This window comes from Giraffa tippelskirchi, chromosome 1 (genome assembly GCF_054371585.1).
Source record: "Giraffa tippelskirchi isolate mGirTip1 chromosome 1, T2T-mGirTip1v1.2.pri, whole genome shotgun sequence".
NCBI classification, from domain to species: Eukaryota; Metazoa; Chordata; class Mammalia; order Artiodactyla; family Giraffidae; genus Giraffa; species Giraffa tippelskirchi.
Genome location: NC_137275.1, coordinates 212656604 through 212673300, shown reverse-complemented (window position 1 = coordinate 212673300; position 16697 = coordinate 212656604). Strand labels below are relative to the sequence as shown.

Below are 16697 nucleotides of genomic sequence, written 5' to 3'. Positions count from 1 at the left end.
AGCTGTAGGTTTTGTTGGTATTCTTATCAAGTTGAGGAAGTTTCCTTATATTACTAGTTTTGCTGAGTTTTTTTTTTTTTAAATCATGAATGAGTGTTAGATTTTGTCAGATCCTCTGTCTACATATATTGATATGATCATGTGACTTTTCTTTTTTAGTCTGTGCAGTAAGATTACGTTACTTGATTTTGAAATATTGAGCCAGCCTTGCATATCCTGGATAAATCCCACTTGATCATGGTAGCATGGTGTACATGGTAAAGGGGCCACACCTCACCTTTCACATCTTGGTGAATAAAACAAGCTTAGTATAGTTTTTTAAGAGGGTGAGGATTTTTCTAATCATAAAAGTACACTTCAGTTTGGTCAATACATTTGTTTATACAATGCTGTGTACACACAATTGTTTTATAAATACATGCTGTATCAAAAGCATATTTCTTTGGGAAAGTCCAGAAAGAACAATAATTTAAAAACAAATGAGGGGATTTTTGTTAGGATGGAGATTCCAAATTAACAGTCTAGAAAGGGAGGAAAGCAGATTAACGTAAAGAATAGAAAAAAATAATTTATTTTCTAAGTATTAATGTGTTTTGGAAAAATTCAAATTCAAATTAATAGTAGGTCAATCAGATAGCATTTATTTCTGATCAATCAGCCAAATGAAGCTGCATAGAATAATGCAAAATAATTGAGTACAGCATAAAGACTCTCAGAGTTTCAGGAGACATAATTCTGCAGGCCCACTCCCAAATCTGTTCTCAGTAATTTAAGGAGATGATAATGGAGGCCATTCTTCTCAAATATTTTCCGAGTACATATTGGGTGTGTGACATCATGATAAGGCCCTGGGGAGTAGTGGCTAACAGTTAAACAAGGAGACAAACTCCTAGCTTCCTAGAAGTTTAATCTGAGATGAGACATGGCAACAGGTATGCACAGTAGGAGGGATTAAGAATGGAGTCAGCTGTGACCCTGATTGAAAATGTTAACACTTTGTCTTATTTTGGTCACAAGCCATATTGATCTGGTATAAAGGGAGAGGGGGGATGCCTCTCAGAAGGCTAGGAAAACTGGGGGCTCAGGTTCCTAGCTGAGTTTAAAGACTTCTTAGATTCTGTTCACCCACAAAATGATAATATAAACATTGGTGAATGCCACTGCCCACCCACCTCCACTCCACATGTGGGCTTTGTGAGGATGTAATTCTCAGCACAGGCACAATTCTCAGCCGTTCCCCAGTTCCTGGTTTACTTTAAGCTCAAGCTTATTTATTTCTCCAGCTGTGCTTTTAGACCTTTCAGGGCAGGTAGATTCCGTTAAACTTGATCAACTACTCTCCCCACTTGCCAAGTCGATTAGAAACATACTCCAACCCACATACTTAGCAGGCTCTTCTCTTTAGGGGGAAAATTTTTTTTTTGTTTCTGTAAGCATTTCAAGTTGTGACCTGTAGCATTTATCTAGGAGACAATACCTGACACAATGAACAGTTTCGAAACTACCATTTTAATATCAGATTCATTTCAAGTTCTCCCCTGTCCCCTTTTTTTTTTTTTTTAAAGCTAAAGAGTGTTTCTGGAGAAATCAAAATGCATATTAACTTTACAACATCTGGGCTAATTCAATATTCTCAATTTGCCTTTTGAATTTTAATTTAGATTCACATGACCAAAAATGGTTTCCAGCCATGCCTTCAAGTACTGACTTTTCTGTATGCATTGTCACAGATTGTGCTCACATAAAGTAATGAGAGGGCTAGGTGCGGAACATATTCATTCTATACGTAAACTGCCCCGCACTGGAAACTCAAACCTGTATCCCAGAATGCACTTGGATACACAGAAGCTTCAAAGGGAAATGTTTCCCTGAAGGGAATTGGTAAAATTGGAGTTGGGTGAACCTCAAAGGAGTCTCGATTTGCAAACATTGCTTATGTTTGGATTTGGAATTGAATTTGGCTCCAGCGGTTGGCATCCCTACCCTGTGCTGTGAACTACCCCAGCCACAGGGTGGGGGTGGGGAGAGGAGTAGAATTTCCAAAAAACACACAATAGTGCAATGTTGATGCAATTAAGAAAATTAGAAAATGAAGTTTAAATTGAAAAAGTCCGTCTTTATCTTTTGCTTCCTTTGTGATATCCTTTTAGCTCCATATCCTCTGTCTCCTTTGATCTCATTTGCCTTCTACTTTTCCTTCCCTTTCTTTTTCTTGTAAGATTGCTATTCAAGCCTATTCCTCTCTTTCTTCCAGAGTTTGCCTCAAGGGCTTGAGTTATGAATTTCAGAGCTTAAAAAGTTCTGGCAGGTTGCAAAAGAGTATGTTCAGTGTGAGCTAAATTTTGAAAAAAGAAACTATGCATTTATTTATGTGCATGTATGTATGTGCACAGACAAGATTAGAAGCGTACTTACATTTTTCTACAGTGTTTTTCTTCTGGACCATGTACAGTTTTCTTCCTCTTCTCCTCCTCCTTCTCCTTCCTCTTTCTCTTCCTCTCTTTCTCCTCCTCCCTTTTTTTTTTTTTTTTTGTGTTCTTTGTACTATAGTGGATTTTCTCACTTTTCTGCAAAGAGCACTTCCACTATAACGAATACCATATATATAAAGAGCTGGTGATTTGCCATGTTCTTGTTGTCAGTGTTTAGCAATGTTATATTCTTTTCTGCATCTTTTTGTTTTTTATTATTGCTGTTAATTTAAATAAAGTTTTTATTTTGTGCCTATTGCATTTTAGTTTTAAAGGATGTTTTGCTTTGCCTTCATTTAAAACAGCTATTGGAGGGAGTTTCAAAAGGGAGGGGACATATGTATACCTATGGCTGATTCACGTTGAGGTTTGATAGAAAACAGCAAAATTCCAAAAGCAATTATCCTCCAATAAGAAATAAATTAATTAAAAAAATCAGGACAAAAAACAGTTATTTAATTTGTGTGATTAAGTAAGTGTATCCTCACTTTAGACATTGGATGGGTTTCTGAAATGCTCTGGATAAGTAAAGGTTTGGCAAATAAATAATATTTAGAAGGATTTAGAGAAATATGCTCTTCTTACAAAACAATAAAAAATCAATTCTTTTGGAAAAGGAAATCATGTCACAAAATTTTCCTTCTGGAGATTGTCACAGGCCAATTTTTCATTATAACATAAATAGTAATATGGCTCAAGGAAATAAAAAATAATCATATCAGAAATATGTAAAAATCACATATTTTGTCAAGCAAATGGATTATTAACTATCTGTGCACACATAATATGTGTCCATATATACACATAAAGAAACACTGACTCAGACCTTTTCAGTTTTCTTAAATGCATACCCTTCAGTGAAACTCTGTTTTCATGGACCATGACATAAAGCAAAGCTGCTTTAATTCTCATCAAGAATCTGAAAGGAAGATCAGTCTTGATTGGTAAAAGTCTACATTATGGAATATGTCTAGAAAGATGGGAGTTTGATTGCCTAAAAAAGATGGGAGTAAATGGCCCATTTACTGTAACTAGCCAAAGGATTTTCAAGGAAAGATGCCATAAATTCTGCACACTGAGGCTTAACTTATCATGCATTCTAGTATCGTGGTTGAAAGCATGAGCTCTCTTGCCAAACACTCTGGATTCAATCAGCACAGCCTCTTACTAGGCCTGAGACTTAGAGCTATAAAATATCTTCTCTGTACTTCATTTGTAAAACAAAGAAAATAATAGTACTTACTTCAAACAGTTGCTGTGAGAATTTTGTTAGAAAATATATGCATGCTCTTAGAACAGAGCCTTGCCATAGCTAGTTAGCTATAAGTAGCTATTATTATTTCAGTGAGGCGGCATGATACATGGAGACAGATGCAGGAGTGGTGGCATTAGGTCATGGTTAAGGTGGTAGGTTCAGAGTCAGACCACTTGGTCTTTGCATCTCATTCATCTGTTTGCTAAGCAACCTTGGCCAAGTTCCTTAACCATTCTGCACTTCCGTTTCCTCACAAGGAGAAGTGTGCTAATTGTAGTACCTACCTCACAGAAAGACGCAAAGTTTATTGTGAAGGATTAACATTTGTAAGTCACTTAGAAATGTATGTGGCACATAGCATTTGGTAAATACTGCTATTGTTATTACTGGCTATTTGACTGCAGCACTCACTTTTCCAGTCTGCTTTTCTATGAGTAAAATGGGAATAATAACTCACAGGATGCTCAAGCGCCTTCCTAAATTACTTTATATCTCAGAGGACTGATTTTTAAATATTGTCTCTCATCTCCAAAGTCACCCCTTCTATACCCTACGTTGTGGAGCCAGGACAGGGAGCCTGCAAATCTCTTTTCTGCCATAGCTGCCCCCCACATTAGGAATCTGAGTGTGGTTTCCATGGGCTTCTGCATTTCAGTATTTCCAGACTCTTCCATTGTTCCCTGAGCCTGAGGAGTGAAAGCTGCTTCTTGAAATTGTTACATGGCGTGCTGCAGTCCATGGGGTCGCAAAGAGTCAGACACGAAAGAATGACTGAACTGAACTGAACTGATGCCTTTGAGTCCTCTTCCTAGTTGTTCTGTTACCTAGTTAACCACTTTACGCCTATTTAGCAATCCTTTCTGTTGAATTATCTCTGCTCAAATAACTGGTGTGGTTTCTGGCTCCTGATTGGATCCTGACAGGCAACTTGGGAAATCTCAGACTCGCTCAGGAAGCAGAACACCTGGAGGTTATGGTATCTGAAGCAAAACGTTATGACAGACTGACATTGTGTATACACTGAGAGAAGACATCATTTTCTCCTCAGCTGCTATTAATATTATCTTAGCTTATTACCAAAAATCAATAATAGGCCAAAGATCTAATTTACATTCATGGCAGAAAAAGAGCAGAAAATTGTGAAACTTCTCTCTACTATATTTTTGTCTTGAGTATATAGTTTTTGGCTAGAATTTTATTTCAGCAGTGAATCCCTTTGATTCAGCTCACAGAAAATCAGCATATCTCACTTGAGAAGTTAGGACTCATTATCTCTCCTATTTACGCTTCTTTTTTAAGGGATCATAATCCCCACCACCTCTCCCAATGCACGCGCACGTGCACACACACACACACACACACACACACACACACACACACACACACACACACACACACTGGAATGATAAACTACAATCCAAGTGCAGTTATTATGAACATCCATCGGTGAAGTTTAAATTTAAAGGAACCTGCTATATTCTAAATCGTTTTTGAAAAACAAGAAGGCAACTTGGAGAGAGGCAAGAGTGTGCTGTGACTAATGTGGAACTGAATTCAAACCTTGTTTTCCGGCTCAGTCTTTTTAATTGCGGCAAATTGTGACTTCCTGTTTTTTTCCAAAGCAGGGACATGGCTAATGAATAAGGCCCCATAAGCATACTTGGACATCAAATACTCTTACAAAAGAGCATTTTGATGATTTAAGTGTAAATAAATTAGAAACATACTGCAGTATTTGATGTCTTTTAAAGTCCCCATGAGGTTAAAAATGGAGAGCCAGTGAAGGACGAGAGAAAATGAGAAACTTAGTGACATGAACTATTTTGAAGTACTCTTGTATTCGATAAGTCCCTAAATAAGGCTGATTTGCACATTCTTATTTGATAATGAAAGTGTCTTTGTTAATCCTGACAATCAGAGTAATGCAAGTCACAATTATAGATGGAATCTGTTTCAGCAAATGAGCATGTATTTTTTATAAGGAAATGATCATATGCTAATACATTCTAAGTCATAGGTAATGTTTCCTGCATTTCCTAAATTAGGAAGTATCTTGTGAGAAAAATGAAAGCATTTTTCTGTTGTATGAGGAGTTGGGGGTGGGGGACGAAAGAGGGAGAAAAAAAGAAAAGAGATTATATTTGAAGCCTTGGTTTCAATTGGTTTGTTTCTAAGTTAAAATAAACTACGAACACTTCTTGCTACATTTGTTAACACTGACGTCAGAATTTTTCATTCTATTAAGTCGTCTTCACTGATTTCATAGAGATAATAAAAGCAAGTCTCTTATTCTTTTCTCCAAAAATCCTGGAACTAAATTGAATGCAGCATTAACCTGAAGGTGGAGAATTAAGGAACTGTATCTTCCCAATACCTGAAGTAGGTTTATGACAATGAGCTATGCCCTTCCCCTTTTGAGACCCTGGTATCGTCTTCTGTAAAATGACAGCCTGAGAGCTGTTGAACTTTCTTGACTCTTGACCTGAGGCAGCTGGGGAATGAAACATTTTACACTGAGAATTTAACACTCTTTACTTAATCCCTAATCTCCGTTCCTCTTAATACATGGACATAATTGGACACAACTGAGCGACTGAACTGAACTGAACTGAATTAACATAATCATAGAATCAATAGCTTTGCCTCATATTTGTTAATTTTAATACTTAAAAAAATAATTGTTTTGTTTTATCATCATATTTACAACCTTTTAACTGAGCTCTATGTTTACTACATTTCAGTAGTTAGCACTGAACCTTTTATACCTTGACTTCTTCATTCTTGGGTTTTTATCTTTCTGTAGACTGGTGTATATCTCCAAAAATATTTTTTAAATATATATTTTCTGAGAACTTACAAATCTGAGAATATCTGTCTCTTGCATTCATATATGAATGACATTTTGACTTGGTGTAAAATTCTTAGTCTCTCAGTTTTTGCCTTCTCAGTACACTGTTGCCATGGCACTATTATCTTTTGTTATCCTCTTCTTTCATTTTACTCTTTTCTCATTTTACTTCATCCTATTCTCTCTTCATGGCGTCTCCCTCCTTTACCCTCCACACCCAACTCTTACCTCCTTTCAAAACTACCACGTCTATTTTCTTTATGCTACGGAAGATACCAAATAGCTTTCTAAAATTTTCTTCTGGTTCCTGTCATAAATCTTTTTAAGGAAGTAACTCATTCTCTGAATTACACGGTTAATATTCTTTTTCTGGTTGTTCTGTAGAGTTTTGCAGCAGTTTTCCCTTGAAATTCTCCTCATAATGAAAGCTCCACACAGATTTGACTTTCAACAAGAGAAGCTCTGTCAGGTTAGGGGAGAGTGTTCTCCTCTCTTACCACTTGGCCCTTTGACACTTAGAACTGATGGAAGCCATGATGACATTCTAGAGTCCAGCATGCATTACTCTCTGACTCTTCCTCCTGCCTACAGGTCCCACTGTCTTCAGGTGGGTGCTTCACCTCCCAGGTGCACCATGCCACCCTCTTGCATGTCCTGACTTGTGAGTACTTAGAATTTTAGTCCTTAAATAGGTACAATAGGTACAGTATTTTTGGTTACCTTAAAAAGCAATGCCCATGCTACAGAGTGGGATTTCCAAGTTTTTCTGGTTGTTTCTGTCAGGCTTAATTTTCAGTGTTGATGGAGATTTTCCTCTGACTTCATGTACATTTTAATGGCAAAAGCTCCCACCAGGGCTGCTAGCCAGATGCTATTGTAAAGTAGAAATAAAATTACTGGGCCAAAGAGTCTGTACACCTAAAACTCTCTGTATATATTGGTGAATAGCATTCCAAAGACTTGGTACTGATCTACTCTTCCGTCAGCCAGGAACTTTTTCCCAAGCTCTTGGGTCTATATTATTGATGTCTCATAGAAATGATTCTTTCAGCCAAGCATTTTTATGATCATCTGTCTATGCCCACAGTCAGTCATGTTTGATATTTGTATCTTTAAAGCATCCAACTGACAAACTTGTATTTTTTTTTTTTCTTAAATATAACATCAGTGTGCTTCATGTAGCAAAAGCCTAGTGTTTGTTATCAGGAGTTCAAGCCTGGGTTTTCCCACTTACCTGCTGTGTGATGAGGACAAGTTGTTCAAGTTCTCTGGGCTTCATTTGCAAAGTGTTTACTGACATGCCTGCACACACAGTTATGACAGGCACTTGAGTTGAGGGCTGGGTAGTTCAGTTCAGTTTAGTTGCTCAGTTGTGTCCGACTCTTTGCAACCCCATGGACTGCAGCATGCCAGGCCTCCCTATCCATCACCAACTCCTGGAGTTTACTCAAACTCATGTCCATTGAGTCGGTGATGCCATCCAACCAACTCATCCTCTGTCGTCCTCTTCTCCTCCTGCCCTCAATCTTCCCCAGCATCAAGGTCTTTTCCAGTGAGTCAGTTTTTCGCATCAGGTGGCCAAAGTATTGGAGTTTCAGCTTCAGTATCAGTCATTCCAGTGAATACTCAGGACTGATTTCTTTTAGGATGGACTGGTTGGATCTCCTTGTTGTCCAAGGGACAGAGTCTTCTCCAACACCATAGTTCAAAAGCATCAATTCTTCGATGCTCAGGTTTCTTTATAGTCCAACTCTCATATCCACACATGACTACGGGAAAAACCATAGCTTTGACTAGACAGACCTTTGTTGGCAAAGTAATGTCTCTGCTTTTTAATATGCTGTCTATGTTGGTCATAATTTTCCTTCCAAGGAGCAAGAGTCTTTTAATTTCATGGCTGCAGTCACCATCTGCAGTGATTTTGGAGCCCAAAAAAATAGTCTGTCACTGTTTCTATTGTTTCCCCATCTATTTGCCATGAAGCGATGGGACAAGATGCCATGATCTTCGTTTTCTGAATGTTGAGTTTTAAGCCAACTTTTTGACTCTCCTCTTTCACTTTCATCAAGAAGCTCTTTAGTTCTTCTTCACTTTCTGCCATAAGGGTGGTGTCATCAGCATATCTGAGGTTATTGATATTTCTCCCAGCAATCTTAATTCCAGCTTGTGCTTCCTCCAGCCCAGCGTTTCTCATGATGTACTCTGTATATAAGGGCTGGGTAGGTGCTTTGTAAATATAAATTCTGTAAGAATGTTGACAGAGTTATTGAGTTAGTGGGCTCTCCAGATGGAAAGGTATCACTTCAGCCACTTACTTGCTCTGGACCAGATTTCTAAACTCAGTTAGACTTGGTCTCCTCATCTGTACAAATGTCAAATAAAATATATATAATGGTGATAAAATAGCTTTAAAAATAGTTACATACTCCTCAGGGTTGCTCTGAGAAGAGTTAAATTGGTTAAACAGGAAATCCATTAGGTAGATGTGGCTCTAACGCCACGGTACCTCAGCAGATCAAAATCTAAGACTGTGAATGCCTCAGAGTTACAAAGCCCAGACTCTAAGGACAAGAAATTCCAAACGGCCAACTAGGCTTTAGGCATATCCAGATAATTTCCCTTCCTGCTTTTGCATTTTCTCTGTATGTCTCCCCCTCTTGGCTTCTGTCAGAGGAGTGCTCCTAACCACTTTCAGTTTAGCGCTGCCCAAGTTGATAGATTACATTCTTAAAACAATTTTAATGTGACTCTGTTTATCTTTTAGCAGGATTAAATGAGAAAATGAATGTAAAGATCTCTGCACAAAATAAGTACTCAACCTACGTTCAGTTCAGTCATTCAGTATTGTCTGACTCTTTGCCACTCTATGGACTGCAGCATGCCAGGCTTCCCGTCCATCACCAACTCCCAGAGCTTACTCAAACTTATGTCCATTGAGTTGGTGATGCCATCCAGCCATCTCATACTCTGTCGTCCCCTTCTCCTCCTCCCTTCAATCCTTCCAAGCATCAGGGTCTTTTCCAATGAGTCGGGTAGCCATTGTATTGAAGTTTCAGGTGGCCAAAGTATTGGAGTTTCAGCTTCAACATCAGTCCTTCCAATGAATATTCAGGACTGATTTCCTTTAGGATGGACTGGTTGGATCTCCTTGCTGTCCAAGGGACTCTCAAGAGTCTTCTCCAACACCACAGTTCAAAAGCAACAAACGTTAGTCATTGTTAGAATCGTTGCCTTCTGTGGAAAAATCCAATGTAGGTCACCATATGCACATATATTTGTAGGGACAGAATCTAAGTAAAATGTGTGTGTGCGTGCCCAGTTGCTTCAGTTGTGTCCGACTCTTTGAGACCCCATGGACCCGCCAGGCTCCTCTGACCATGGGATTCTCCAGGCGAGGATACTGGAGTGGATTGCTATGCCCTCCAAGAGGGGATCTTCCCCACCCAGAGATTGAACCCTTGTCTGTTATGTCTCCTGCATTGGCAGGCGTGTTCCCTACCACTAGTGCCACCTGGGAAGCCCTAGTAAAATGAAGTGCAGCAATTTCATGCATCTATTTATTTTCTCTCCTAGACTATGAGTCTATTCTCCTAACCTATAACTGTTCTGAAACACTGGTTTACTTCCTTTTTAAATTCTTCATCTTTTTTTTTTCTTTTGTTTTATTTCACAAAAACCTGATGGACAGTTGCAACAGTTTATCTGCATAAGAATTTTGTTTGTTTTCCTCGTCTCACTCTCACAAACAGTTAAGACAAAACAAAACAAAAAACTGACAAGGAAAAGACATGATTTCCCAACCTTTTTCTTCTACCCAAGATTCCAAATAATTCTTAAAAAAATTACGCCAAAGAAATATTTATGTTGAGTTATCTTTTTTTATTCTTTTGTTATGTGGTTACAGCAAGAATACTTTTTGCTCATTGATTTTACCTGATTCTACTTCTCAGGTCCTTAATAGTCTGATATGTTGAATGAAAATGGTATATAAGGTTTGGCGAGGATTGAAAAATGTACAGTATGAAACATGTCTTAGCAGAGGCCCTGGCACATGGAGCGAGCTCACCCTGGTGTGCTGCGTTGTTTAGTTTGTAGCGATGAATAGAGCATCGATGAGCGCCAACTTTGGGCCTTCCAGCAGTAACTGACTTGTCACTTGTTCGTAGTAGCATCTGGGGGTCAGCTGAGGCCTCTGTTGTTTTAGCATCTCAGTCCAGCTTCTCCCTCTGCCCCGCGTGACTTCCTTCACTGCCCCATAGGTGCTAAGCTTCTGACATTGTCCACTAATCTCCCTGCATGCAAATCTGTGCTCTGAACCAGCTTCCCATGGAACCCAATCTGCAACACAACAACTCCTATGTGAACTTTCTGTTGATTCCAGGATGAAGTTCAACATTTTTAGCATGTTTTCAAAGGCCCCTCCCAGTCTAACCCTGAATTACTTCTGAAACCTCCCTGAGAAATTTTTGCCCCTGTACTTCAGCCACAGGTCATGTCTCCCCCTGCCCATGACAAATAATACTCCGTCTAGCTTCTTTATTCGTACTTTATTCTAGCTGCTTTATTCGTACTTTTCTTCTGCCAATGGCTGTTGATCTTTTATCTACCAGCTAAATTCTTAATTGAAATCTCACTTTTGAAGTTCAGTTTCTTCCACTGTTCTTCTAGAGTGTCTCATGCTTGCTTTGGCTACCACACTTAACCTCAGGTGATGAACTCAGAAAACCATGACCTTGACCCACCAGCGACCTATCCATCCTGCTGCACAAGCCCAATATGCTGCCCAGGGAATCTGTTATTTGCGTATCCATCCTTATGTGCTTGCCCTAGTCTTAGCCAATCCTTCCGGCTCTAATCAGGAATTTGTCCCAGGCTTTTTGTCTTTGCTTGATCCTGAGAATTCCTTTTACCGCCAATTTGATACCTGACTTTCATTCAATCACAGCAACTGCTCAGGTCCTTTTCAGAAGCTTTCCGTTTCTTCCTGTCTTCTCAGTACTTATGACTTCTCTTTCCCACCTTCAGCTATCCCCTTCTGTCTCTGTATTGACAATTGGAATAAACCCCATTACAATCCTGTCTCTCAGATTGGGAACAGGGAATATTTTTAATGTCTTTATTTCCACGTAATTGTGAACTCCCTGAGTGAAAGGAAGATGATGTATCTTTGTGTCTCCATTTCCTAGCTCAGAGCTTGCCCTCAGTAGGTGCCAGGATGACGTGTTTATGAGGTGAAGGATCATCAGATTATGGAGGCTCTTCATCAGCTGTGCCAAAGCGAGAACCTAACACAAAGACATTTATGGTGCTCACATAATTGTTTGGAATCTGACATTCTCTCTAAGAGGCAAGTACAGCCAAGCTCCATTATTACGATGCAAGGGATATTTGGGGACAATTGTCAGTACGTGTTTCTGTGAGAAGAACCTCCCACATTCTAGACACTGGGCTGAATACTCTGATGATTTAAAAATAAAACATATGAGGGTTATATGCCCAGGATGCTCACAATCTTAGAGGGTACACAAGAAATACCTATAAAACAGATTAGAAAGCAAACTATTTCAAGAGAAGGCTACTGATCGTAGAACCTGGGAGCTGGGGGGAAGGAGAAAAGATAGGGGTCTAGGAGGAAGTGGGATCAGAATTGAATTTAAGTTCACCACCAGCCTCACTACAGTGTGCTTCTCCAAGGCAAAATATGTGTCATATATGTTTACATCTACAGTGTCTCCTTGCACACTTCCACCTAATTCTCTTATGAAGAGTCTGGCACATATTTGGGTTATCATGAATATTGGATGCACGTTCATTGAAAGGCTAGAGAATCAAGCTCAGAGGATGGATGGGAACTCTGGAGAACTGGCACTGGGAACAACCTTGGAAACAGTCTCCTTTGACCTCCACTACTGGCATCACTGGTCCTGGACATTTTTGTTCTTTGTCTCTGGATTATCAATATTCCTCCTTCCTTTGTACATAATTTCCCAAATTGCCCTGCACCTTTGCATCACTCCCCTGGGATCATCCAGAGTTCCAGAGGTGGACATCTCTATTTTTTGATTGACTAGGCCAAGATTAGTCACAGGCTGCTGTCCCAGCATATGGGGAAGGCAGATGAGAAGAGGTGTTGGTTCCGTAGTGTGGAAATCAGTTCCTCCCTGTTCCTACAGTGATTCCCTTTTCTACCCTCTTCTGCTGTATAGGAAGGGCATACAGATGCTGCTTAGTAAATGATGATAAATGTTCAACCAGGAACGAGGAGTTATGAACTTAGGCTTTTGGACAAACAAGTAAATTTTCTCATTCTGCCAGTTGACCGTGGGCTGCACCCACAGAAAATGTGTAGAAGTGGATAATTAGACTCTCTCATCTTCACCAGGGCTCTAACAGTTGGCAGTATTTAACTACTCTTAAAAGAATGATCCATGAAACTTGTCTGGATCTTTTTCAGATATGAAAATGAAATCCAGCTTTCTCCTGTTTGCCTGAACACCTGTGATGTGTATTGTACAACCACCGAGATACCTTTGTAGTAGGAGAAGGTTTCCACAAGGGAGAAACACACAAATGGGAAACAAGTAAAATAGCCAACGTTGAGTGGGCAAGACAGTTGAAATTTGGCTTCATGACCACCCTACACCTTCTGAATCATTGGAAGAGTCAGCTTCTAGTGGTAACAGACCTGGGAAGCTGGTTATATTAGCCATAGAATGTGCCTTTTGTGTGGGATTAAACATTTTTTTTTCATGTTAATGCTTATGCCATGTTTTCTTTGGAATTCAGACTCAGCCTCATGTCTCAGATGAAGCAAACCATTTTCAAAGATCGGGAAATGTATTATTTTTCTGGAAGCTGATCATTTTGTGCAAAGATTAATTAATGAACACATCAACAATTTCAAAATTTTCTAATTATGAGTACTCAGAACAAGGACTATATTTTTATTAATTTTGCATATTGGTTCACATAGTAAGGTTGGCTTATTTTGCAGTCACATTAGTATAGAGTCCCACTATTCTTATCTTATGGACATCTATTTGCTTCTCATGAGAAAGCTCTGAGGCAGATGGAGAAGTGCTATCCTATTTTACAGTGAAAAAGCTAAGGCTCATAGAAGCTGAAACATTTGTTAAGGTTGTTTAGTTAATTAGGGACAGGTTTTGGTCTACAGTACATCCTGGATTTCTTATCTTCAGGTCCACTGCTTTTATAACTAACATTATAATAAAGCCAAAATGAAGGAACTGGCCAAGAAATGTCATTACACGTTTACAAGGACTTGGTGATATCTTTTAACAAATGATGTTTTCTTGATTGATCTTTTCAATAATTATGAAACACATAGACTGGTGTATTTCGACAGAAATGTTACTGGATAGCTTTACTTCTCTTTGATGCATAATGGAATTGGTCACATCAAAGAGTTTTCATAATCACTGGGATATAGTAAGAAAGAACCTGGCTTTATCTTGTTCTGCTTTGGAGGAAGCAGAGAAATGTTGGTGATCCTAGCCCCAGGGATGTGAAATGAGTTTGTGAGGCCCTAAACCACAACCTTTACCTGTACTAAAATATGAAATTGCACATTTAATAATGAAATAATATAGACACCTTGTTAATGTAGGTCACTTGAGATGCAATGAATAATCCCACGAGGTTATTCTGTTGCTCTTGAGAAGATAAGAAATGTTAATCCATGGGGTTAATTAAGCTATGGGTTGGTAATAAATACAATTATACACTGTATTATGATCAAGATAGGTAACAAATATTTAACAATTGCTGGTAAAAGCTTTTAAATTAGTTCTTAAAATTAAATATTAAATAAAATACACAATGCATATATGCATGCAGTCATTACCACTTGTCTGTCACCTGTTTTTATCAGCATTTATAAATTAACAGGAATGATTTTCCTGTGATTACTTGATGCTTGTGTTCTGTTGACTGAAGGGATTCTGTGAAAGCTACAATCAGTTGAACCTTAGCTATGAACATGAAAACTATGTAAAACTGAACTTAGAAGAAATATTCCTAAATATTTTATATAAAGAGAAACCCTACTTTATGTGGAAATATTCAAATTATTACAGAAATATGAATGCCTACTTTCTTACTTTAAAATTTCATCTCTTTTTCTTAATAGTTACCAAAAATATAAGTAGGTTTTCATTGTTGTTCAGTTGCTAAATCATGTCTGACTCTTTGTGACCTCATGAACTGCAGTATGCCAGGCTTTCCTGTCCTTGGTTGTCTCCCAGGGTTTGCTCAGACTTATGTCCATTCAGTCAGTGATGCTGTCTAATCATCTCATCCTCTGTTGCCCTCTTCTCTTCTCTTCTCAATCTTTTCACGCATCAGGGTCTTCTCCAATGAGTTGGCTCTTCACATCAGGTGGCCAAAGTAGTGGAGCTTCAGCTTTAGCATCAGTCCTTCCAATAAATATTCAGGGTTGAATTCCTTTAGGATTGGCTAGTAGGATAGGTTTTCATAGGTACACAGAAAAATGATGTACTAATCCTAATTTACTGTTGGTAGATTACTTGAGCCTTTGTTCATGGCCTTTTTCTGGTTCACTGGTGTCATTTCTTGGTTTAAAACTTCATGGCTATGCTTCCAAAAACAAAGAATCATGGATTAGTCAAGTACAAGTGCTCATCTGAATGGTTTGGTTTTTATTCCCTGCCTGGGTTCTCCAGGTTTCCAGTAATACAGATTCAGTAACACTGATTCACCCAGTAACACTTTTTCTTGGGTGTTCAAGGAACACAAAAAAGAGGCTGAAGTGACAGTATAGGCATGATTATGAAATGCAAAACAATGACATGGTTCAAATTTCAGTTCTCAAGATAAATTAGTTGTTAGTAATTGCATAGCGTGGCTCAGGAGTAAAGAATCCACCGCCAATGCAGGAGATGAAGGTTCAAACCCTGGATCGGGAAGATCCCCTGGTGAAGGAAATAACCCACTCCAGTATTCTTGCCTGGGGAATCCCATGGACAGAGGGGCCTAGCAGGCTATGGTGCATGGGGCCACAAAACAGTCAGACATGACTTAGTGACTAAACAACACAACAACAACAATTGCATAAAGTACAGACTTGCTGCTAGCTCTTCAGTCCACAAATCACTGTGTAAATAATAGATACATGTTGTGATCAGCAGCCTATCACATCACTTCTTTCAAAGCTTGTGGTAATTAGACACCCATAAATCTGTTACTTAATTCACACATAGAAAGCAGAGTGTGCAGTTGTGCTCTTTCCTCATCTCCCATTGATAAAGTCATACACATACTATCATAAGAATACTTATGAAAATACAGGGCAATACACAAATACTCAGTAGCATTGGCAGTTAAGGGTATCCATCTTCATGATACATGGATGGCTTTCAGAAGGAAATGGTCTGGATTCATGCCTAGAAATAGAACAACTCCACATGTCAGAAAGAAATTAGAAAAGAAAGTTTGCATCCACCTCAGCTGTCTACCTCAGACCTGGAGACAGTCTCAGATTGGAAGATCTCACAGTCACCCGCAGATTTGGAGGGAGTTAACTTTTGGTGCGGCCACAATTGTGTTCTATTCTGTACCTTGCTACTCACTGAGGGAATCGCTGAGGTAAATTGTACTAATTCAATATCAGTCCTTCCAATGAACATTCAGGACTGATTTCCTCCAGGATGGACTGTTTGGATCTCCTTGCAGTCCAAGGGACTCTCAAGAGTCTTCTCCAACACCACAGTTCAAAACCATCAATTCTTCAGCGCTCAGATTTCTTTATAGTCCAATTCCCACATCCATACATGACTACTGGAAAAACCATAGCTTTGACAAAACAGACCTTTGTTGGCAAAGTAATGTCTCTGCTTTTTAATATGCTATCTAGGTTGGTCATAACTTTGCTTCCAAGGAGTAAGTGTCTTTTAATTTCATGGCTGCAGACACCATCTGCAGTGATTTTGGAGCCCCCCAAAATAAAGTCTGTCACTGTTTCCATTGTTGCCCCATCTATTTGCCATGAAGTGATGGGACCAGATGTCATGATCTTAGTTTTTTGACCTACATACTTTAGTGTTTATTTGCTAAATGCAAGGGCATTCTTCTACATAACAGTGTG

The 16697-nt window shown here is 38.9% G+C and overlaps 1 protein-coding gene across 3 annotated transcripts in view; it reads left to right on the top strand.

Moving 5' to 3' along the window:
* The window catches only part of LOC145520116 (uncharacterized), a 525123-nt gene that overhangs the window by 358148 nt on the left and 150278 nt on the right, over positions 1-16697 (top strand). The window contains exons 9-10 of one of the 3 annotated variants that reach the window (XM_081525837.1): positions 11761-11921; positions 13029-13813. The exons of the other annotated variants lie outside the window; for them this stretch is intronic. The gene's annotated coding sequence lies outside the window, so the exon portion shown is untranslated. Of the gene's footprint in view, positions 1-11760; positions 11922-13028; positions 13814-16697 lie in introns of those variants that run through there. 3 annotated transcript variants of the gene reach the window in all.